Source organism: Narcine bancroftii, chromosome 1 (assembly GCF_036971445.1).
Source record: "Narcine bancroftii isolate sNarBan1 chromosome 1, sNarBan1.hap1, whole genome shotgun sequence".
Lineage (NCBI taxonomy): Eukaryota > Metazoa > Chordata > Chondrichthyes > Torpediniformes > Narcinidae > Narcine > Narcine bancroftii.
In genome coordinates, this window is record NC_091469.1 from 286737382 (window position 1) to 286762196 (window position 24815).

The 24815-nt window shown below is 42.5% G+C and overlaps 1 protein-coding gene across 3 annotated transcripts in view; it reads left to right on the forward strand.

Moving 5' to 3' along the window:
* Positions 1-3327: 3327 nt before the first annotated feature.
* The window catches only part of LOC138751679 (uncharacterized), a 79773-nt gene continuing 58285 nt past the window's right edge, over positions 3328-24815 (forward strand). The window contains exon 1 of one of the 3 annotated variants that reach the window (XM_069914275.1): positions 3328-3395. The gene's annotated coding sequence lies outside the window, so the exon portion shown is untranslated. Of the gene's footprint in view, positions 3396-21182; positions 21232-21296; positions 21378-24815 lie in introns of those variants that run through there. The other 2 variants (XM_069914292.1, XM_069914302.1) reach the window with 2 other exon arrangements.

Sequence of the window (24815 nt, forward strand, 5' to 3'; positions counted from 1 at the left end):
GAGAACATGCAAACTCCACAGAGTTAGCACCCAAGGTCAGGATTGAACCAGATCTCTGGCATTGTGACAGGGGCCCCACTAGTTGCACCACTGTAATAAAGCCACTTCTATTTCCTTTACATTCTCAGGCTCTCTTCTGAAAATGTAATTGCCAGAAGTATGTAGTTCCCAGTCTAAAGCCAAGTTTCTGTCAAGGGGATGCTGTCATCTTCTTCCACCCTATTTAACATATCCAGTCCCAACTATCTATTTAATGACTTCCACATTTTCATCACTGCAGTCCTGAACTTCTCAATAGCTTTCCCCTTTGTGTTGATTTAAATGATTTTCTTGTCCTTAACCTTGCTTAGATCCTCCAGTGTTCATTTAGCAAGGTTTATCGTCAATGTTGAGATGTGCAATTGTCTGTTTTGATATGAAGAGGTTGACTAGACTGTACTTACATTGAACAAACTTCACGTGCATGAATATATAAACCTTGAAGCATTTTACTTTATTTTCAGTCACATTCTTTGAAAACATATAACCGTTACTGCATATGCAGGTTCCTCCCCCTCCACAGAGCCGCCCAAAAGGCAAACAGTAACATTGTAGATAATTAACCCCCACCCCCAAAGTTTACAGATAAAGCCTCTGACCATGATGACTCTTACTGAGCAGAGATAAGGAGACACTTTAAGAGTCACCCCAATGGCAAGCAGCATCAACCAGTTCTTCATCCCGGGTGACGCCATTGCTGTTTCACACAACTTTATTCAAACAGCTGCTATGAGTAAAGCCTGATCAGTGCACTCCGCTGGCTGAATATTTGCTCCCATCTTCACCAAAGGTTTGTGTTACTTTCAGAGAACATTTACAATTTTAAACTTTACGTATTTTTACCTATTATTCTACTCTTATTTATTTTAATTTTATTTATTTATTTTTGAGATTTGTTTGCCGGCTGCTTGAGGCTGCTGGTTGCCTGAATTCCGGATACCAGATACCAGGGGTTTTTACTGTTTTGCATTTCTGCGGCACCTTAATATCTGCCTCATAGGACCTCACAAGCCATCAACTACTTTTGAGGTGCATTCACTATGATATAAGAAACATGTGGGTGGCCTGTGCACAATAGGCTCCCAGGAACAGCCAAATAGATTGTTGAGATGATTTGGGTTAGTGTAGTGCTATCAATTAGACCCAACAGGCCAGAAGCCGAGATTAATAGGCTTTAATCACTATAAACTTACAGTCATATCTTACATGCTGTTGGTCTGATTCAAGGCAGCACTGAGGGAGGGGATTGGGTGATCCTGCCTTTATTAGGGATCCTGGAGGGGAAGGAGTTACAGTATCGGGGCGGGCCAACCAGTACAATGACTGCAATACAGTGTTCCACCACAGTTAGTAAGGCTGCTAGAAGGATAAGTATTTGTAAGACACTCATAAGGTCTCCAAGTTGCTCTTTGAATGTAGCATGAGATATTTCAGCTCCCACATGAGCAGATTGATTCAACTTCAGAATCGGAATTTATTGTCATGAACAAGTCACAAAATTCAAGTTTTGTGGCAGTGTTGCATTGCAAACATTTATATAACCGGCTTTACAAAAATAAAAAAAAGTGCACAAAATGTCAAAGTGAGGCAGTGTCTGTGGTTCACTGATTATTCGGGAATCTGATGGCAGCGGGGAAGAACCTGTCCTTGTGCCGCTGAGTGCTCGTCTTTAGGCTCCTGTACTTTTTCCCTGATGGGATCAGAATGAAGAGGGCGTGGCCTGGGTAGTGGGGGTCTTTCAGGATAGAGGCTGCTTTTTTAAGCCTCTTGTAGATGTCCTCAATGGAGAGAAGACTGATGCCCGAGTTGTCGCAGGCTGAGTTAACACCCCTCTGGAATTTTTGCCATCTAATTAGAAAGGCAGAATGGATTGGTTCTTTGCATGAAATCTGTGACTGGATTTTTGCACTTGGATGTGTGCAGCGAGGCTTGAACTTTGAGGTGTTTTATGCTGTCTGCCACACAATACCCCCCCCCCCAACTCTGAGCCAAATCTAACACCTAATGCTGCCCTTTCAAACAAATAGGCAAAACCTTTCTACTGTTTGCCTCAGTCCCCCACTGATGGTGACCCTCAGTAATATCTCCGCTGTCTTGAGTAAATTGATTTGACCCTGACAATTTAAAATACCAGTTAAACACAGTAAACATTGAGTAGTTCAGGTGCAGGTTTAAGGAAGACTAGTCCTAAAGCTTGTCTGTTTCTTACATAGGACAGAATCCTAGGAAACAACAGCATTGCTTCTAATGCTGTTATTGGAACTCACTGATTGTCTATATGTCAGAGTTGTAATTTGTAGCACCCTTTTGTATAAGGATCAAGAGTCATTCCTACTTCCCCTCACCCCCAAAGTATCATTGAATAACCAATCTTCAGCTCAACTCCACTTTCCCGTGCAACCCACACCCGTACGTTGACTCCAAACCCAAGAATCTATCAGCCACCCCTCGAAACTGTTCAACAACTGAGTATTTATAACCCTCTAGTGCAGAAAATTCCAACCATTCATAAACCCTGGTTGAAGCATCGTCACGTCTCCAATCTGAACTGACAAGAGTGTTATCCTTGACTTTCCCATCAGTGAATCAGCACTGATCTGATCAGGAACTCTTCATCTTATGTTCATCAGTCTGCTTGTATAGGTGAAGGAATGTGAACCTCACCTCCTCATTTGTAAAGTCTTGATTCGAAATATTGCGGAGCCAAAAAAAAATTTAAAATCAAAATCAATATCTAATTTAGCTTAATATCTCACATGTTGATTAAAAATATGCATGGTCACATCTTTAAAAAGTCTGCATTTGCAGACAAAATATAAAGGGATGTAATGTTTGAAAAATGCAGATAAAAACCAATACATCATATTACAAAGTGTATATTTGAACTCTTCAGCAAAGGTTAATGATTCCAAATTTTGAATCTGTTGCTTGCTCTGTTTGATGTAAATTGATGTAAATGATTAACTCTTGCATAGAAAGCCAGGCCCTTCAGCCCCACATGTCTCTGCTGTACACATTCGCCACCTCACAATACTCTTCTTTCCTGCCTTCTGTGTTGTTGAGATTTCCCCTCAACTGCATCTTGGTGGGCACTCTTTAATATTTTACAAACAAAATGTTTCTAGTGTGCGAATGGCTGAATTTATTATGCTCATAAAGATTCTCACTGTTTTTAAACGTGTGGGGCGAAGCAAATTGAACCTTGAACATTTTCCCAGGCAGGCTGGTCTTGGCACTAATCCACACATCTCAGTGCTGTAACAGTTATATCTTTCCTCCTTCGTTTAACAGATCACCACCCCAACTTGGTTTAGCTGCTCTCCCATCTCAAAGCTTTCGGGGACTTGACCACTCAGGTAGAGGAAAAAGAAAGCGCTTTAATTGTTTCTATCTTGCTCCCTGGGTTTATTTATGAAAAGATGCCGGATGTTCTAAGCCTTTTTCAGTCATTACTTAATTGAATGCACATGAATAGAATAGCGGTGCTTGAAATATTGTACAGAGATGATGCATTGAGACTGTAAATGATCAGATTTTAGAGACTCTGAAAATGATTAGGTTTTCACAACATCTAGAGGAATTTTTTTTGGTGCAATTGTAATGATTTTGGAGAATTTTGTTTGCTACTTCTTTCTGGATGATACTATGTGTGTTCTCTTTTCGTTTAGCTTTTGATGGGTGCCTGGCCATATTGTTCTTAGGGCGGGAAATTGTAGTATTCCATGAATTTTGTTCTGTGATATTGGTTGAGTATTTTTCAATCAGCTAGTACATTAATGAAACAACTTTCCTGATCGCCACTGACTCTGATGGCAGGGAGTTGGATCAATGCATTCTCCAGGAAGACAAGGCTTTCCTTGGTGCATGTTAATATTTCCAGGGAACCCAAAGGGTTGGGTTGGTGATAGTGTGATGATTGAAAGGGTGTCAGGCCATAGTGGCAAGATTGAGAAGAATGGTTTAGTGCATTAATAGTGTTGCCAACTCTCCAGAATTTCTCAGGGTTCGTTGGTGAGGAAATAGGCAAATACAATGCTGGCATTCATTTCCAGAGGAAATGTGATGTTGAAAGGCACTGGTGAGACTTCACTTGGAGTATTGTGAGCAGTCTTGGACTCCTCATTTAAGAAACAATGTGTTGACATTAGAGGGGTTCAGAGGAGGTTCACAAGGATGATTCCAGGATTAAAAGGGTTATTATATGAGGAGTGTTTAACATCTCTTGGCCTGAACCTATTGGAATTTAGAAAATTGGGGGTGGAGGGTGGAATCTCATTAAAATACTTATAATTTTGAAAGGCATGGACAGAGTAGATGTAGAATGGTTGTTTCCCATGGTGAGAGATTCAGGGACAAGAGGGCACAAGTTCAGGATTGGTGGTAAATTTATGGAATTTGCTACCACGGCCAGTTGTGAAGGTCAGGTCATTGGGTGTATTTAGGGCAGAGATTGATAGGTTCTTGATTAGCCAGAGCATCTAAGGTTATGGGGAGAAGAGCAGGCAGTGGGGATGAGTGGGGAAAGGGCAGGGCAGACTTGATGGGCTGTCTTATGGATATTATTGCTAGTGACAGAGAGAGAACCAAAAGGGAATTCAATGAATATTGAGTACTTTTTAAAATATGTTTATTATTGAAGTGTGGCAGATGGGGGACAAATTACACTTTGAGGTTAATCAATGATAAAAGAATGAAAACCCATTATAAGTTACAATATGATTTTAGCAGTAACATTGCATCCAATTCTGGGCCCCACAAAAGGTCTTGGAGACGGTTCAGGAATTTACGGAGCAGTTTCTGGGATGAGGGATTGGGTTCATAGATCGAATGGAGTTAGTTGTATTCCTCTGAGAGTTTTAGGGATTTGATGGAGATGTTTTGCAACCCTGAAAGGATTGAGAATAAATGACGAAGAGCTGCTCCCAATGATACCCAGAGGCCTCAGGTTTAAGGCAGTTGACAACAGAACCCAGAGACAGCAGGAGAAAACTCGTTTCTCTCAGATTTGGGGCACACTACCTAACGCTGATTCTGATTCAGACGAACTTTTAAAAATAAACTGGATACAATTATATGGAGGGAAAATGGCTTATGTGTGACACTTCAAGGTCTTTCATCATGAGATTTGGGTAGTACAGCCACAATCTAGGAATTTCTACAAGCCCTGTGCTGATAATAGCCCAGCTGCCAATGTTTCGTAGATTAATGCAGAGTGGAAGCTTGCAGTGAGCTGGGATGTATTTTACTGGATCAAGAATGTGATGTGATAATCTGTCTGAGATTCCCCCCCCCCCCATTCCTCCAAGAACACGGAGTTCCTTCAATTCTGACTTCCTGTTATGCCTGGTTTTCTTTGCCTGGAATTCCCTCCGTGAACACTTCCACTTTGTTCACTTTTAAGACAGTCCTTAAACCAAACTCCACATCTGCCCCAGTATATTACTAATATGTGCTCATTTTGATACATTTTCAGTGAAACTTTTTTTGGAGAGTTCCTCACATTAAAGCTGACATAGAAACTGATGGATTAGAAAGAGAGTCATCCTTCCTTTGATAAATGAGCGAAAAAGGCTATTGAGAATTCAAGGTGGAAACTTGAAATACAACAAAAAACTGGAAATGGGGTAAATGATTTTCATACACACACACAGAGACACACACACAGAGACACACACAGAGACACACACAGAGACACACACAGAGACACACACACAGAGACGCACACACAGAGGCACACACACAGAGGCACACACACAGAGGCACACACACAGAGGCACACACACACACAGAGGCACACACACACACAGAGGCACACACACACACAGAGGCACACACACACACAGAGGCACACACACACACAGAGACACACACACAGAGACACTCACACCCAGAGACTCACACTCACACCCAGAGACTCACACTCACACCCAGAGACTCACACTCACACCCAGAGACTCACACTCACACCCAGAGACTCACACTCACACCCAGAGACTCACACTCACACCCAGAGACTCACACTCACACCCAGAGACTCACACACACACATTCACCTCTATATATCAGTGCTAGGCCCTCAGTTTATATATATAAACAGCAGAAGTCCTAGCACTGCTCCCTGCAGTATGTCACTGGCCGCAGATCTCCTGTAAAGGGTCAGTTACATTAGTGGTTGTGCACCAGTATCCTCCCATTTACTGATGTTTCCCTATTTGACCTCACACCTCTCAAATCCCCTCTATTTGCCAATTTACTGCCTTCTTAACTGGTCTATTAATTTTTTTAACTGCAGCCTCGTTCCCTTCCCCTCCTTTGAATCTGTTGTGAACTTTTTAAGTATGGCGCTACCCATAACATTATTGATATATAACCACAAAAAAAACAAGGGCCTTATGCCTATCTTAACTGAACCCTACATCAAACAGTCCTCCAATCCCTAAACACCCATTGATTATTACAATCTTCTTTCTGGCACTCAGCCAATTTTGTATTCACTGCTAATATCCCTTGGATTCCTTCTTTCCCCTCCCCCCCCTCTAGCCCCCTACCAGTCACATCTTCCCCCTCTCTGGCCCCCCTACCAGTCACATCTTCTTCCCCCTCTCTGGCCCCTCTATCAGTCACATTTTCCCCCTCTCTGGTCCCCAGCCAGTCACATCTTCTTCCCCTCTCTGATCCCCAGCCAATCACATCTTCTTCCCCCTCTCTGGCCCCCTGCCAGTCACATCTTCTTCCTCTTCTCTGGCTCCCTGTCAGCCACATCTTCTTTCCTCAAGTCCTCCAGCCCCTTCCCTTCCTTTTTCCTTTCCTCCTCAGCATGCTGCCTGCCCCCACCCCCCCCCCCCACATCACCTCAGCTGCTTTCTTTTCTTCCCCCTCCCACCTGTATTCACCAGTAACCTGCCTGCTCGTGCTCCTCTTCCCCCACCCCTCAGCCTTTTATTCGGCCATCTGGCTGGTTCTTGCTATTCCTGATGAAAAGTTTTTGGCCCAAAACATCGACTGTCGATTACTTTCCACGGATGCTACCTGACTCGCTGGGTTCTTCCAGCATTTTGTGTGTTGATTTCTTGATCATCCTAGTGTGTGGGACTTTTTCAAATGCTTTGCTAAAGTCCTGGTGAGCAGATCAAATCCTTTGCCCTCATCAATCCTTGCTGTTAACACCATGAAAAATTAAATAATTGGCCAGATTCAAACTTTGTTTCACTAATCGGAGCTGACCGTTCCTTGATGAACCTGTCCCTTTTGAAATGATGTTTCATGCTATTTCTCAAAATATTTTTCAAAACCTTTTTCACTTCACCAGCTTGATTTTATCAATTTTCAAACCATGGTACCATGTTAGGTCTCTAAGAACTATCCACAACACAAATAACCAAAGGGGATTGGAAAAAATGGTCTGAGATCCTTCCCCAACCTTCCCCAATTACCTGTTTGCTTATTTTAAGAAGGAGGGTACATTTATTGAAGCTGAATAATTTATTCACTTGTAAAGGATTTGTAATCTCTCTTACTCTCTTTTGCCCTAACTTTCTTTCTCTCTCTCACTCTGTTTCTCATTCTCTCTTGTTCTCTCTTTCCCTTCCATGTATTATTCCATCTTTAACTATAAAGATAGCCTCCATTACTATACCCATGATGTTTACCCAAGATCTGGTTATTTTTTTCAGTCTTTAATAAAAATGTAAGCTGTCCCACAATTTTATTCTGTTTAACTTGAGGATAAATGTGAGTACAACTCTATTCCTCCTTTGCAATATTAGCAAGCAGAATTTCTTTGAAGATTGGAGTTTTGAAACACTTGCTAAACTCTTCAAAAGTGACTGTGCTTGAACCACAGAAACAGGATGCTAGTCTGAAATAAACCAGAAAAAAAGCTGGAAATTCCCAGCAAATCAAGCACCAGCTGTGAAGAAGGGGCTGAATTCATATTTGTGAGTGTTCTGGGATCTTATGGAATTGAATTAGTTGAGGAAAGTTCTGAGGGATGTACATTAGCAGTACAAAGTATTATCTCAACTTGGGACATTCTTTTAAGTGAAAATTAGAACCAGGTTTGATGGTTATTATGATCCCACCTTGTTAACCATATCATTCTTCACAATTTTGTGCCATTAAATGTTTGATTACACTGGACAACGAATATTTTTAAAAGGTTTGCTTCCTGAAAAAAATGGGGGTTTATGATGGGCAACTTCAAGTTGAACAGAAGGATAATTTTAAATGTTCTGTATCACGTAGGAAGTTGGAGAAATATTAAATTAACTTTTATTGAATTTAGCATGTTTAATCGCATAATGATGCTGACACATTGCATTAGTTCGACTGACCTAAATATGTTTTGCTGCTGATTCCCTTTTGTACTCAGCATCTGATTCCTCTCCTGTCAGTGACCAACAATAGTCAGCCGACATAGATGGATTCCAGTTGCCCTGATTCCGCTTTTCCCTGGTTGCAATATCTTGGTGAAACCTTTCACTGTGTTCATCACTGACTGCGCCAGGATCAGCCAGGAAGGAGTCCAAGTGCAAATGTAGAAAATGAATTTTCAACGACACATTGCAATTCATGGTTTTGTATCCTTGAGGTAGACTTAAAATAGGACTGGATATCGTAAAAATAAGTTATATCTAAAAAAGATACACGATAGGAACATTTTAAGGTGATTTTTGTGATCAGTAGCCCAAAATCCATAAAATACACTCTAAAAGTGTTCAGGAAGCAAAATCTTCATTATCCAGTGTTAGTAATGTTATGGAATAAGTTAACAAAATATATGTTTAAATAGGCAGAATAAGATTAGGTAGTTTAGGTCACTTTTCACAAGCAAACATCACATTACAGAGACGGAAACAGAGAGAGGGAAAGAGAGAGATAAAAGCTGCTGCATTCAGTGTAAGGCTGGCAAAGTGAAAGCCTGGTAAAGACTCCATTTGAAGACGGGTTTTGAGTTCCGAGTTCAGCCTATTTGAAATCTCTGTAGTGGCTGGTTGCTGTGTTTCTCCTGAAATAGGGGAAAAGAAGAACCCTTTGGAGTAACCTGGAAGAAGGCACGTTTCTTTGGAAAGACACATCAGTTGCTGATTGAAGTAAATCAGTTTGTATGTTTAACAAAAAAATAAACATCTCTCTGCACCCACCAAAGTCCTTCCTGACTGGTAACAAGTTAAGGCACCAGTACTGAAAACTGCCTGATACCAATGAACTTGGAGAAGTGAACAGTCTCTCTCTCTCGCACGCACGCACGCACGCACGCACTCTCTCACACGCACTCTCTCACACGCACTCTCTCACACGCACTCTCTCACACGCACTCTCTCACACGCACTCTCTCACACGCACTCTCTCACACGCACTCTCTCACACGCACTCTCTCACACGCACTCTCTCACACGCACTCTCTCACACGCACTCTCTCACACGCACTCTCTCACACGCACTCTCTCACACGCACTCTCTCACACGCACTCTCTCACACGCACTCTCTCACACGCACTCTCTCACACGCACTCTCTCACACGCACTCTCTCACACGCACTCTCTCACACGCACTCTCTCACACGCACTCTCTCACACGCACTCTCTCACACGCACTCTCTCACACGCACTCTCTCACACGCACTCTCTCACACGCACTCTCTCACACGCACTCTCTCACACGCACTCTCTCACACGCACTCTCTCACACGCACTCTCTCACACGCACTCTCTCACACGCACTCTCTCACACGCACTCTCTCACACGCACTCTCTCACACGCACTCTCTCACACGCACTCTCTCACACGCACTCTCTCACACGCACTCTCTCACACGCACTCTCTCACACGCACTCTCTCACACGCACTCTCTCACGCACTCTCTCTCGCTCTCTCTCTCGCGCTCTCTCTCTCGCGCTCTCTCTCTCGCGCTCTCTCTCTCGCGCTCTCTCTCTCGCGCTCTCTCTCTCGCGCTCTCTCTCACGCGCTCTCTCTCACGCGCTCTCTCTCACGCGCTCTCTCTCACGCGCTCTCTCTCACGCGCTCTCTCTCACGCTCTCTCTCTCACGCTCTCTCTCTCACGCTCTCTCTCTCACGCTCTCTCTCTCACGCTCTCTCTCTCACGCTCTCTCTCTCACGCTCTCTCTCTCACGCTCTCTCTCTCACGCTCTCTCTCTCACGCTCTCTCTCTCACGCTCTCTCTCTCACGCACTCTCTCTCACGCACTCTCTCTCACGCACTCTCTCTCACGCACTCTCTCTCACGCACTCTCTCTCACACACCCACACATGCGTGCTTAGAATTAGGAGGGGGTTTAGTTAAATAATTTAATAGTGATAAGTAAAATATTGATCTTATTATTCTGTGTTTAAAAAAAAAAACAATTTTGTTTAACTTGCCATTGTCTTGGTGAATTTCTGATCCTTGGGGGTCGTAACGGTAAACCTAATTGTAGCCATATTTGATTGAATTTATATTAATGGCAATGTTTCTGGGAAAGGCAAAGCTGATTGTTGTCTTCAAAGCCAATTTGTCTTTTGCTGAGAGTTTGGAGACAATATTTGTCTGAAGTTTAACGTGTGTGTGAGAGAGTGTGTTGCTTGTGTTGGTTGAATGCTCGTTGCAGCCAATAAAGTGCCCTGACAGCCAAAACAAACATGTTGACAGGAGCATCCAAGCAGGAAGCAGATTGCTCACATAGACTGTCGTCTCAGCTTTCTCTAAATGCCTGCTTTCTGCCCTCAAATTCTAATGGATGTATACAAAACATTGTGCAAGTTTGGCTTGAATCAAGTAGTAATTTTTAGTTGCCGTTAAGTGCCTCAAACAAATGTCAAAGCTGAAGCCAGTGTTTACCATGGTTGTGAATCAAATGCCATTTATTTTCCTTTCAGGTATGATTACAAGTGGAAGACAAGGGGGACACAGGTTCAAACTAGTAAAGGCTCATTTTGGGATTGATAATGGGAAATTCTTCCTTGAACAAGGAGTGATTAATACACAAATAGAACTCCAGCTAGATCAGTGGGAGGATAAAAATAACTTAGAATCGCTTAAAGAACAATGGGACATTTCATTCTGGTGAGCTTGGGTCTTTTGGAGATGTTATCTTTCTGTGTAGACCTAGTTACCTCACCACCTCTCTCTACATTAAAATGCTAATGTTGCCTGTCCTGTAGTCTCCATCATGGGATAGCATCCAAAGTATTATTTTATGTAACATTTCAGTGAAACCTCTGGAGATATTTTATCGCACTAACAGTGAAATAATAATGGAAATCATTTATTTTAGGAAGGATCAATTCAATAGTCCAAATTTTCCTCTACAATTACCAAGAGAAATTTCCCATCCATCTCTACATTGAACAGTGAACTCTTTCACTTTTCATAGGATGACTGATATAAACATTATATTAAATCACCAGGCCTGACATATTAAATATTTGCTTAAAATAGCATTAAAGTGCATGTTGAATCATAATCCAACAAGCACATACTTTGCAATTATAAAGCAGTGGAAAGTATATCTTCCAATTAACATTTATTTTAATTTTGTAGCGTGTCTTCTTCAGACATCCACTTTCAGAAGCAGCTACACCAGTGTAAGCTTCCAGGACCTTGGAGGAGTATCTGTCCTTAAAGATGCACCTCCAGAATGAACCTGTGTTGAGAACCTCAGGTCTTTATTGGAGGGGCTCCTGTTCCTGCCTCTGGAAATCTGTCACCAAATAAGATGAGTGTGATTCAGGTTGAGCGGTATTGATTGGAGGAACAAGCTCAAGGGGAAGAATGGCCTTCACAGTACAAATTTCAGCAAATTTGCCAGATTGACATTTCGATCGCAGGTGGTAATAATCAATGTAGCATCAAGAAAAAGGAAGGGGTTTTGGATGGAGAGCGAGATTCAAATGAGATGGCAGAACTGAAATATCATAACTGAGCAACCTGGCTGGAATTAACAACTTTACCAATTCTTATTGTAATGTAGCTGTAACTCACAGCTACAATGGGACACATCCTGAGCACTGGATTGCCCAACCTTTTCCAGAATCTGTTGCTCCTTCCTCAGTACTGCCCTTGTCAGAGGGACTTTCATGAGCACAAGTCTGTTTTATTCTACTGAAGTATTACTGCCTCCCTGTAACTTGGAAAACACTGTATTGTGTCTATCTGTGGGGTTAGTTCCACTGTTGTTGCCTCTTGCAGAAGTGCATTTCACACAGATGTTGACCCTCGATGAGTACAGTTCCACACGCTGACCCTCAGAGAGTTTGGGTATAGGTCCCATGGACACAGATTCCCATGACTTTATGATGGCCTGTATTAAAAACATTTGCCATGACTTTTCGTGTTCACTTAAATCATTAATTTCTCTTTTTAAATCTAGTATAACCTAATAAATTCAGTAAATATAGAGCCCAGCTATATCTAAGGAGGCATGATAATACCTGTGGTATTTCAAAAATATCTGATTTACAAGGTGTATTGCTCAAGGTTGCTCTGTAAAACCAAATAAAGAAATGGGGAAATTAAGGAGCCCAAAGTGAATGACTGCCCTGAATCTGACCTGCTCGAGAGCTAATTTCAGAGATAGTGGGCACATTAATAATGATCTTCCGAAACTGCCCAGATTTGGGAACATTCCCAGAGGATCAGAAAGTAACAAAGACACACCATTGATCAAGGGAGGAGTCAACAGCTGATGTCTGTTTCCAGGGAATTGCTAGAATCTGTTACTAAGGCTGCAGGTTCTTATATTAAATGGTTCGCTAGAATTCTGCTTATGGTTACGTTTACAAGAAACTCAGGCAATAAACAGGAGTAAAACACAAAAGTCTGCAGACACCGTGACTGAAGTAAAAATGCACACCGGAGAAACTCAGCAGGTTAAAAAGTGTACCTAATACATTGGATACTGTATATACTTGTAATAGTCCATCCTGTGTAAAAGTCAACCCCCATATTTTTGGCCATGACTGCCTGCCCATCTGAGCTCTCGACACCCCGACTGTGAATCCTTGCCTTGGCCACCCATTCACCGAAGCTCCTGATGCTTCGACCGAGGATCTTAGCTTAAACCACCCATCTACAGGAGTTCCCGATGACCCTACCACCTGCCCACCAGAGCTCCTGATGCACTGACCACAGATCCTCGCTCTGGCTGCCTGCTCACTGGAGCTCCTGATGGCTTGACCGTGTATCCTCCTCCTGGCCGCCTGCCCATCTGAGCTCCCAACACCCCAAACATGGTCCTGCCCATCCGAGCTCCTGAGGCCTTGAATGACCCAGGTACTTACAGCGGTCAAGAGTAGTATATGTGTAAAAGTCAACAACCCAAATTTGACCCGAAAAATCAATCCTCAAAACTTGATTATTGCACGAGTATATATGATATGTATCTTTATCTTTGCTATATAAAGGACACTGTTTGACCTGCTGAGTTTCTCCAGTGTTGTGTTTTTACACCAGACAATAAATGTTGGATTTGTAGCAATGCCCACAAGAATAAAAAGTTCAAAATAAATTTGTGTCTAACAAGTGTTATATAGTCTATTTCATGATGTTATGAAGATGGCAGACATGACAGAACCATTTATTCAGGGGCCTACCTGCTTTTGTATCTGATGAAGGGCTCAGGCCCAAAATGTTGGTTCCCCTTTACTTCCTATGGATGCTGCATGACCTGCTGGGATTCCCCAGCACACTTATGTCTTGCACTCGACCCCAGATCTGCAGACTTTCTTGTTTAACACTGTGAACTCTGATGTGTCTGGACTTCAAAAGGTCACCGAGATTTCAAGATAATATCAAGCTGGAATCAGGAGTGGGGTGTGACCGTGATTGGCCCTGGGGCATCAGTTCCCTATGAAAGCCTTTGATGTAAATGTAGAACGTGACATGTCCAGGGAAGATATGAGGGAAAATGCAAAGGTTCTGCAAGGGTAGGTTAAGGAGGGAATGATGCCACTGTTCCATCCATCCTTGGGTATCATCTGATTTATAATCAGCATGGCACATAGTGTTAGCATTCAGGATCAGTGAATGGAGTGACAAGTGTGTGGACACTAGTCTATTCACACACCAGCACTCTCCACCCTTTGGGCAAGAAAATGGCAGATGGTGAATGATGGGCAATGGTATTTATTTTGATGGAAAGGTGGGGGGTGGGGGGGAACCAGAATACAGGAAAACCCCTGTTATCTGGAATTCAAGCAACCAGCAAAAAAAAATCACTTAATATAGGTGAAGATTCCGGAAGCTTAAAATTGCTGCCCCTCACCGTTAGTTCACTAATCACGCTACACGCAATGTTAAGCTATTGGAAAATTCACTTATCCAACATCTACCAAACCCAGACATTTTTACTATTTTAAAATGGTGAGAATCCAGTAAATGTGGGCATGGGCGGGGGTTTGAGGTTGCCTGTGGCGAAAACACACAGCTACTTTGGTCTCTATACTCAAGGAAGGAGGCTTCTGGCAGGGGTTGGAGCTGGAGAGTGCTGGGGTATGGATGGGATGTGCCCACACACTGTGCTCCTTTCACTGTGTGCTGCATGGATACAAATACAGATTATACCTGGGGATGGCACAGTGCCACTGCTCCCTTGCACCTCCAGTTACTTGGATTCAATCCTGACTTCTGATGACTAGATGGAGTTTGCACGATGTTCCTGTCACTGCATAAGTTTTCCTCCAAGTGCTCTGGTTTCCTTGACTATCCCAAGGACCATGGGGTTGTTAGGTTAATTGGGCACAGTAACTTGTCCCCAGTGTAAAGGTGAATGGTAGTCTTTGGCCTGTAGTGTTCTTGCGATCTTTTCAGTTAATTAGGTATTAAAGATTAATCCTGGAATGGAGATGAGATGTAGAATCCCAGGGGTTGGGGGGGTGAGTGGGTTGGGAATATGAGGAAATAAAATGAGATTAGAATGAATGGGTGCTTGTTTGGTGTGAACTCAGTGAGCAAGGAGACTGTTTTTGTTCTGTACAACATCCTTACATGCTACATTATGAAAAAATACAAAACCTCTTTATATGAATGCTTATCTGATTTTTTTTGATAAACGAGAATTTATTGGAACATAGAGCATAGAACTCTACAGCACAATACAGGCCCTTCAGCCCACAATATTGTGCCGACCCATATATCCCTAAAAAATATTGAAACCCTCCCTATCTCATAATCCTCTATTTTTCTCTCATCCATGTGAATCAGAATTTATTGTCATGAACAAGTCACGAAATTTGGTGTTTTCTGGCAGCATCGTAGTGGAAACATTTATATAAATATTACAGCAATAAATAAAATAAAACAAAATAGTGAATGAAAAGTGAGGCAGTGTCTTTGATTCATTGATTATTCAGGAATCTGATGGCAGTGGGGAAGAAACTTTCCCTGTCCCGTTGAGTGCTCATCTTGTTAATTGGTCATCGATAGCAGGACTGGAGAGGAAAGGTGAGAATTGATGGGGGGGGTTGCAATTCGAATGTAGAGCTGGGGGAAAGGAGACAGGCAGAAAAGGGAAGAGAGAGACAGAGCTAGAGGAAAGGGTGGGGAGCTAATGGAAATCGAAGAAGTTGATGTTAATGCCATCTGGTTGGAGGGTGCCCAGATGGAATATATACAACATGGCAACAGGCCTCCTCAGGCCTGTGAGCTCATGCCACCCAAATATACCAAGTGACCAACAACGCCCGTATGTTTTTGAAAGGTGGAAGGAAACCGGAGCACCCAGAGGAAGCCCACGTGGGTTTCGGGGAGAATGTACAAACTCCTTCCAGACAGCACTGGATAACTGGCACTGTAGTAATGTTGTGCCAATTCGCAGGTGGTCTCAGTCTGGCAGTGCATGAGACCATGGGCAGACATGTTGGCATGGGAATGGGGCGGGGATTTGAAATGGAAACACTTGTCCAAGCTGAAAACGAGCCTCGAGAAATGTCTTCATATCCTTCTGCCTGTGCACTGGCTGTTGGTCACTGTCTCTGCAGTCCTTTCTGCCATCTGGTGTCCAACACCTGACTTGCAGCCCTCCCAAGGGAAGAAGCGCAAAGTGAACAGTAGCAAACTCATTACGATTTGCTCTTATGATGTTTTCCAATGGTTCTGCTAAATTGGGATTTATATTCATTAGTCAAGCAAAAGGTTGAATGGAAATTTATTTTTCTCCTGATGACATCATGCCATTGCCAGAACTGATGTAGTTATGACAATAGGCGGCAGCTGGGATTAATCCTGAAACCTCGCAGGTTTGTCTCAGTGACCTCAAACTCATCAGTAGGGACCTCCTTCTTCGCTCTTGAAAGAAGTTACTCCTGAAACCCCCACAGAATCTTCACGTTGATTTTTGTGACATGCTCATGACAATAAATTCTGATTCTGATTTCCTTGATTTTGGAAATTTCTGCCCCCAGACACTATTGCAAACATTAAAAACAGTTGTGTCCCATGAAACAATCCTGACAAGGGTGAGAGATTTAAAGGAGTAATTAAAGTCCATGGATGTGTACCATCTCTGACAGTCAGTTCCTAACTTGAAGCTCACCTCATCAAATCATCAGCCCTGAGAAATGAGTAATACCTCCTTCCCTAAACTATAATCCTCCCTTCAAATCCCTCCGAATCCTTACACACACTCTATCCACCCCCCCCCCCCCACTCACAAGACTCAAAATTTATGAGCCCCCTTCCCTGTGAATCAATCAAGTTTTGGTTTCTTCTGTACTTCTCTGCAACTGACTACATAAAAAATAAAAAAAATATTTATGTGGAAATCTGTAAGTGCCGTGCAGGGTGAGTGGAAGCACAGTCAGGGCTTGAGTGTTTTTGGGGGGGGGGGGGGGTTGAGGTGGGGACAGAGAGAGGTCTGCTTCCCTCTGCAGCTCCCTTGGCCACCCAGAGGGAATGCATCCCGGGCCCATCTGGGAAACTCTGCCTCAGATTGATGACAAACGTCACTGCTTCCATATTCCATCTCCGCGCCTTGACAAGAGGCTGGAACCCTGCCTCCTGCAAGCTTGTCGAGGGCAAAGTGATGGATCTTGTGAGGGAAAGCGGGAACAGCCAGCTCAGATTGCGCTGGCCCATTAATTATGCTCTACCAGCAGGGTCGAATCTAATGTTTGTTGAGGCCAGAGGCTAATTATTTGGATGGGTGTTCTTTGTTTTTCTCACACTTCCATTAGCTGTGGCAAACTTTAAAATAAAGTGGTCTTTCAACAAAGCGGAAAAGCAAAGGGTGCAGAAGGGGCCACGTTGGCGAGGAGCAACAACGATTCAGCTCTGCATCATTAATAATTGATTTGTGAGCATGGCAGGTTTTCCCAGCAGGAAGGAACAGACATGAGAAATTGGAGGTGCAGGGGTCAGGGGAAAGAATCGATGCAGCACACAGACATGCTGGAGAAATCCAGCAGGTCACACAGCATCCACAAGAAACAAGGGATTGCCATTGTTTCAGGCCTGAGCTCTTCGTCAGGCAGAAGCATGAGTAGGCAGGCACCTGAATAAAAATGTGGGGGTGGGGGGGGGGGGAGGGAGGCAAGGGAGGAGCACAGGCTAATAGGTAAGAGATCAGGGGTATATGGGTGGGAGGGTGGGAGAGAAAATAAGATGAGGGGTAGCTCTCTGATAGGAGATGGAAGCTGGAGATAGGGAACGGGAGAGACACAGGAGAGGGATTTCACAGAAAATGGAGAAGTCAATGTCAATGCTGCCTGGTTGGAGAATCCTCAGACAGAATATTAATATGTTACATAGAACATTATAGTACAGCACAGGCCCTTTGACCCTTGGTGTTGTGCCAACCTATAAATTTCTATTAAAAAAAAGTAAACCCTTCCTACCCCGTAACCCTCTATTTTTCTTTCATCCATGTGCCTGTCTAAGAGTCTCTTTAAATGCCCCGAATGTTTCAACTTCCACCATCTCCCCTGGCAAGGTGATATCCCTCCAATTTGCAGGTGGCCTCGGTTTGGAAGTGCATGAGGCCAAGGTCAGACATGTCAGCCTGTGAATGGGGTGTAGAATTAAAGTGGTCGGCCACTGGGAAGTCCTTGCTCTTGCAGCAGAGAGTTTACCTTTACTCAGTGACATCAGCTCGGGAGAGCACTAATCCAACCGTAATTATCAAGATCCAAAATTCCTTCTATTGTTCCCAAAGTGCACACAAGCCTCAAACCTTCCCCAGAGAGGTGGTGGTAAACCAGAACCAGTGTCAGGTCAAGAAAGAGAAGCAAAAGGGAGACCCCTTATAGGCGTGGAGTTAAACAAGAGAGTCTGTGGACGCTGGGGTTGAATGTTCTCCACATACATACTGGAGAAACTCAGCAGCTCACACAGCATCCAGAGGAAAGAAAGGGTGACCAGCATTTCACCCTGATACAGCAAAAGTCCTAAAATCTGGATAGCTCAGGGACTGGGTCGGATTTCCAGATTTTCCAGATTCTCAGACAGTGCTTTTAATGTTTAAATTTAAGAAGAGACGAACACGTACATTTATTCATCAGCAAATACAGCGTTTAATTTATCAAAATGAACAGTTTTAAAGAAAAATAAAGTCAAAATGACAAAAAATGTAAACATGATATTTTTTAACAAAAAAAAATTTAGTGCTTGAAATTATGTTTAAAAATGAATATTGTAAAAGAAAAATACAGTATACAAATTAATTACTTTGTGATAAGATGGCCTGTATTAAGCGTGGTCACTTGTTGCCGCTGTACATCTGTAACGATAATGCACAAACACAAAAACCTGGTAAATTTAAAAGTTTGAGAGTCCAGATTTTCAGGTGATCTGGATTTCTGGCATCTGGATTTTTGGCCTTTTACTGTATTTCCCTCTCTCACACACCCGCCCAACTCCACACCCACCACCCCCCCCCCCCCCCCCCGCCCGATACATTTGACATTTGCCACTTACCTGCACTAAAGGGGTCATTTACAGCAGCCAATCGCTCTTCATCATTGGGATGTTGGAGGAAGCCAGACCACTTACAGAGCACTCTGAGGGAAATCTACATAGCCAAAGGGAGAACATGAAAACTCCACACAGACAATGCCCAAGGTCAGGATTGTACCTTTGGCTCAATATGCCAATATGTCCCACCGTCCTGCCTGTGTTTGCTCTCTATCCCTCTCAACCCACTGTATCCATATATCTGATCAATTTTTTCCTGAACCCAGTACTTGCCTTAACCACGTCCTTCAGCAGCTCGTCCCATGCACTCATGCAATAAGATCACGTAAATCTCAACTATTAATCCTTCCTTACTTTTGGACTATCTCTACATCTGCCTTAAAGACTATGTTGTGACCACCTTTTATGTACATTACAGCACAGTAGAGGCCCTTCGGCCCGCAATATTGTGCTGGCACATACGTTCTTTTTTAAAAATGTACTAAACCCCTTCCTATCTCTATTTTCCTTCCATCCATGTGCCTGACTAAGTCTCTTAAATGCCCTTAATGTTTCAGCCTCCACCTCCATCTCTGGCAAGGCATTCCAGGCCCCCACAACTCTCTTTGTAAAAAACGTACCCCCGATGTCTCCCCTAAACTTCCCTCCCTTAACTTTCTACAGATGTCCTCTTGTGTTTGCTTATTCCTGCCCTGGGAAACAGGTGCTGGCAGTCCACCCACTATGCCTCTCATAATCTTGTAGACCTCTATTAAGTCCCCTCTCATCCTTATGCACTCCAAAGAGAAAAGTCCCAGCTCTGCTAACCTTGCCTCATAAGATGCTTTCCAATCCAGGCAACATCCTGGTAAATCTCCTCTGCGCCCTCTCCGTAGCTTCCACATCCTTCCCGTAATGAGGTGTCCAGAACTGATCACAAAGTCTGGTCTCACCAGAGATTTGTAGAGCTGCAATATGACCTCTCGACTCTTGAACTCAATCCCCCATTTATGAAATCCAATATCCCATAGGCCTTCTTAACTATCAATCTGTGTAGCGACCTTGAGGAATGTGTGGATTTGGACCCCACAGTCCCTCTGTTCATCCACACTCTTAAGTAACTGATCATTAACCCTGTACTCAGCCGTCTGGCTTGTCCTTCCAAAATGCATCACCTCACACTTATCTGGATTGAAGTCCATCTGCCACTTTTCTGCCCAACTCTGCATCTTGTCTATATCCTTTTGTAACCTTCAACAACCTTCAACTCCTCCAACCTTCATGTCATCTGCAAACTTACTGACCCATCCTTCCAGGTCATTTATAAAAATCACGAAGTGCAGGAGTTCCAGAACAGACCCTTGTGGCCCTCCTCTAGTCACAGGAAACAGTTCCAAACGCTCATGACCTCTGAAAAAAATTCTGTCTTTGGTGAGCAGTAAATCTATTTTTTTGTTGTCCGAAGTAAGACAAGGTGGTGACTGTAAAATAGTAGGAAACTGTTTGCTGGAATGGTAAATCAATGTCACCTTAAAAAGTACCAGTTTGTTTTTAGATTGGAAGGATGCTGCGTGAATGTTGCTTGAATGTATTCTCCACATTGCAACGGTGAGCAGTATTCAGGCAAACTTAAAATGGTTGTAAAATGCTTTGAAGCACAGGAGACGGTGCAAAGTGCTTTTAAAATACCTGTCTATTTTGTTAACTATGGCTGTTTTACTGTTGCTCTTCACAGCATGACCTGCGGGTGGAGTTGTTTGACCAACTTTACAACTGCACAGTGCTCTCCACTGGAGACTGAGGGACAGGGATTGTGGTTAATATTTAGTGTGACCTGCCTATCCTTCTACACAATTTGTACTCCCTCCATTTGCAACCTGTGGGTTTCTCTCTGTTCCCCCCACCCCCCACCACCAATTGTTGAGTCAGTCTCACGGACAATCAGTTTTGCACAGCTTGCTAACTCCTGCAGGAAGCTCTGTTAATTCAAATTTTATCATTTCTTTTGTGTGCCTGTCATCCACGTCACGACCTCTGACCTATCAAATCGAGCTGTTGATCAAATTTCATCGGTTAAATGTTTGAATATTTGCATTTTTCACCTTTGACCTTGAATTTTCTGAAATAGTTTTTGTTTAAATTCTTTAGTCTTACAAGGCAGAACTTTGCCTGATTGGCTTTCTTCTGAATTCTTTAAAAAAAAATCTTTGACAAACAGCAGGAAAATACTTTAACCAGGACAATATTTTTCTTTAGTAATACCAAGCCTTGATGATCCAGAGCACTTTACACCCAACTTTTGAACTGAGGTCAGTGTGGTAAAGCAGAAACTCAGGGGTCATTGTACGCAGAGCGAGCTCTCACAATCAGCAATGGGGTATAAGTCAGGAGCCATGTTTGAGGAGAGAGGAGAATGATATGAAAGAGAGCTGAGGGGCAGTTCTTGCATGCAGAGGTTGGTATGAAATGGTATGAGTTGCTTGAGGAAGTTGTGGAGGTGGGTACACTGAGGACATTTGGACAGGCCCGTGGGCAGATAAAGTTTCCAGCAGCCATCCCCAATGGGGGCCATATGGCCCACTCACCCTGGAGGGTCACAGTACATTTAAGGGAGGAGGGCCACGGACTGAAATCCCAATTTTAAAAAATATGTTTTATGCAGTTGGTAGAAGTACGGAAGAACCTAACTAAACTTAACGAGGGCCCATAAACTTTGAGCAGAGTCTTAAGGGGGTCACAGGCCCAAACAATAGGTTGAGAATGGCTGATTTGGAGGGACCTGGTCTAAAAGCTCAGTGAGGCAGCTTTCAGTGCTGTTCCACTGTGATGGTGGACGAGCAGTAGATATTGGACAGTGCATTGGGAGAAATGTTCTGTTCATCCTCCTATTGCTTTGGAGCCTTGGAGTCATGGAGTTGTACATCACAGGGTCAGGCCCTTCGGCCCCACTAACCCTGCTGGCTGCTGCACCTATCCACACCAATCCTGTTACCCGCATTAGGCCTGTAGCCTTCCACATCACTCAGAGAGTAGACAGTATCTTTTTTTTAAACTTTATTTAAGATTTTATAACATGAATAACATATAGGATTACATTTTTAAAAAATTAAGAATAAAATAATAAAATTACAATACAGTATCAGTAATCTAAATAAACTATACCCTCCCCAATAATTATTACACATTAATAACCCAACTCAAATTAGTCCAACCCCCCCTTTCCCCCCCCAAAATAAAGAGTGAAGAATTAATAAAGTTAATAATATATGTGAGAAAAAAAAACCCACTATTTAAATCAAACTTAAATGCATATATTTAACAGAGTTAAGATGAAACATATATTTAACTCAAACTTAATATAAAAAATTAGTAAAGTTAGTAACATTATCTATCAAAAATTCTTAAACAATAATCAATTCTTTAAAAAAAACTTATCCATCCCATTCACATTTAAATTTCAGATATTCCTTATCTACTGAATAAACTTTACAAAAAAAACCACATCAATTTTTAGTTTTTTAAACAATCAAATACTTTCTTATGCTTTTTTTTTAATATTTAAACAGAAAAAAACCCTTCACTCTTTAATCTAATAATAAAAAAAGGGGAAAAAAACAGGTAGGAGGTTAAAAATACCCCCTCCCGTCTAAACCACGCAATGCGGTAATTCCCAAAAAAAATGGGTGTGAGATAACTCACACGTAGCAGATGACTTTCAGGAAATAGTGCCTATCCAGTTCTCTCCCCCAACTCTCACTTCATCTTAAACTAACATCATCATTATTTAATATCCCTTTTTTTAAAAAAAACATTAGAAAAAAAAAGGACAACTCTTCTTTTAATCAGTTCCAACTGCCGAGTCACCATTACAACCATTCCTTCTTGGAGCATGGCTCTTTTCTTCCATCTCTTGTCTCCTTAGAGATCGCGGCAGACTATGTCTCTGTTGAAACTGAGTAATTGGCAGCTTTTGAGCAAATGCTATAGCTTCCTTTGGAGAATCAAAGAACTTTGGTTGATAACCATCTTGAAAAACCTTCAAAACAGCTGGATATCTAAAGGTTGCCTTGTAACCTTTCTTCCACAACAACTCTTTAGCAGGATTGAATTCCCATCGTTGGAACATAACTTCTTGACTCAAATCCGCATAGAAGAAAACTCGATTATTTTGAATCATCAAGGGTGATTTTCTCTGTTGTGCATTTCTAATAGCCACTTGTAAAATTATTTCTCTGTTGTAATAATTCAAGCAACGAACCAAAACAGGTCTTGGACTTTGACCTGAAATAGGTCTTCTATGCAAGGCTCTGTGAGCACGTTCCAGTATTATACCTTCCGGGAAATGTTCTTGACCCAGCACCTGCGGAATCCATTCAGTAAAAAATTTTCTTGGGTCTGGTCCCTCCATACCTTCCGGCAAACCAATAATCTTTATATTGTTCCGTCTGGATTGGTTTTCCAAATAATCAATCTTTTTCACCAAATTTTTATTTTTGAGTTTGTAAGTCTTCGACCATTTTGGTCACATCAAAAACTTGATCCCGTATTTCGTCTATATCTTCTTCACATGAATTAAATTTATCTCTCACTTCAAACTTAAAAGCTCCAAACTCAGCCATCTGTTGAGAATGTATTTTCACCAGAGTATTAAACCTAGTACCAAGTTCAGTCATAATCTTGGATAATCCCTGCATTGTATAAGATAATTTAGATTCAAGATTCACAAAAATCTTTTCAATTGGAAGAGATTCTGGCTCAACAGATTCCTGCTTCTTCTGCATAACTAAAGGATCTTTTGTTCCTTCCTTCATTCTGGTTGCCTTCCTTGTAGTATGACTGCGTGTGGAAACCCCAGCCACAGCCTCTCCAGCAATAACTGGAGGACGCTGGCCGGGGTTTTCCCCAGTCCATAATGTATTAAGTTCTCCCAGTACATCAAGTTGTATAGGTTATTTTATCTCAAGAGATACAGTTTGCAGCGCCACCTCTAAAGTTGACAAATGCCTTTGAGTAACTCTTTGTTCTAAAGGCTGTTTGGTGCCCTCTTTAGGGGGCTCTACCGATGTAACATAGAGCTCTACATCCGAACACTGTACCTCTCTCCTGGGATCCATTTCACGCTGAGTCCTGGTGTCTTTCCTGTAGGTAGGCTCCAAAACTTGAACTTTTGGAAAATGTAGTTTTTTGATGATCTGTTGTCGTTTTTTTTTTGCTCTTTTCCACCAATTGTACCATCATAAGTTAAATTAACAGCACTGAAATTATCTAAACTTTTAAAGAATTTTAACGGGCATTTCTAGACAAAACAATAAGATAGAGTCAGGAGAGGACTGGAAGGCACGTCTGATCCTTATGCCATCTTGCCACGCCCCAGCCAGAGAGTAGACAGTATCTTGTTTGAAAGTCCGCACCTGCTGTGGGAAGGCGTTCTGTCAGCATCGTGTCGGAGTTCAGCCCTGGAATTTCATGTTCAAGTCCTTGCAATCATTTCTTATAAATTCCTATGTATATTTCCCTTCTTCCTCACTTTTCATCTGAGATTGAATATCCAACCCCAGTAACGCAGGAGCGCAGTGCTCAGGTATTACAAAAAGCCAAATATCAGCAAGGCAATGTCCCTGCAAATTTAAAGTAACTTTACACTTGTCCCGTACAGTTTTTGGAAGTTCACTACAAGCCACAGTGAGAGATAGCTCAGGTAAAGAGGTAGCTTAAAGGAAAGAGAGGAGACAAGAAAGAATTGCAGAGTCCAGATCCATGGCACGTTGTCACTGTTGGAGAGTGTGCAAGAGGCCAGAAGTGGGGAATGGTACAGGATGGTTGCCAGAGATAGCAGTGGACAGGGAAATTTGAAAATGAGATTGTGTAATTAATGTGCTTTTAGTCCCTAGTT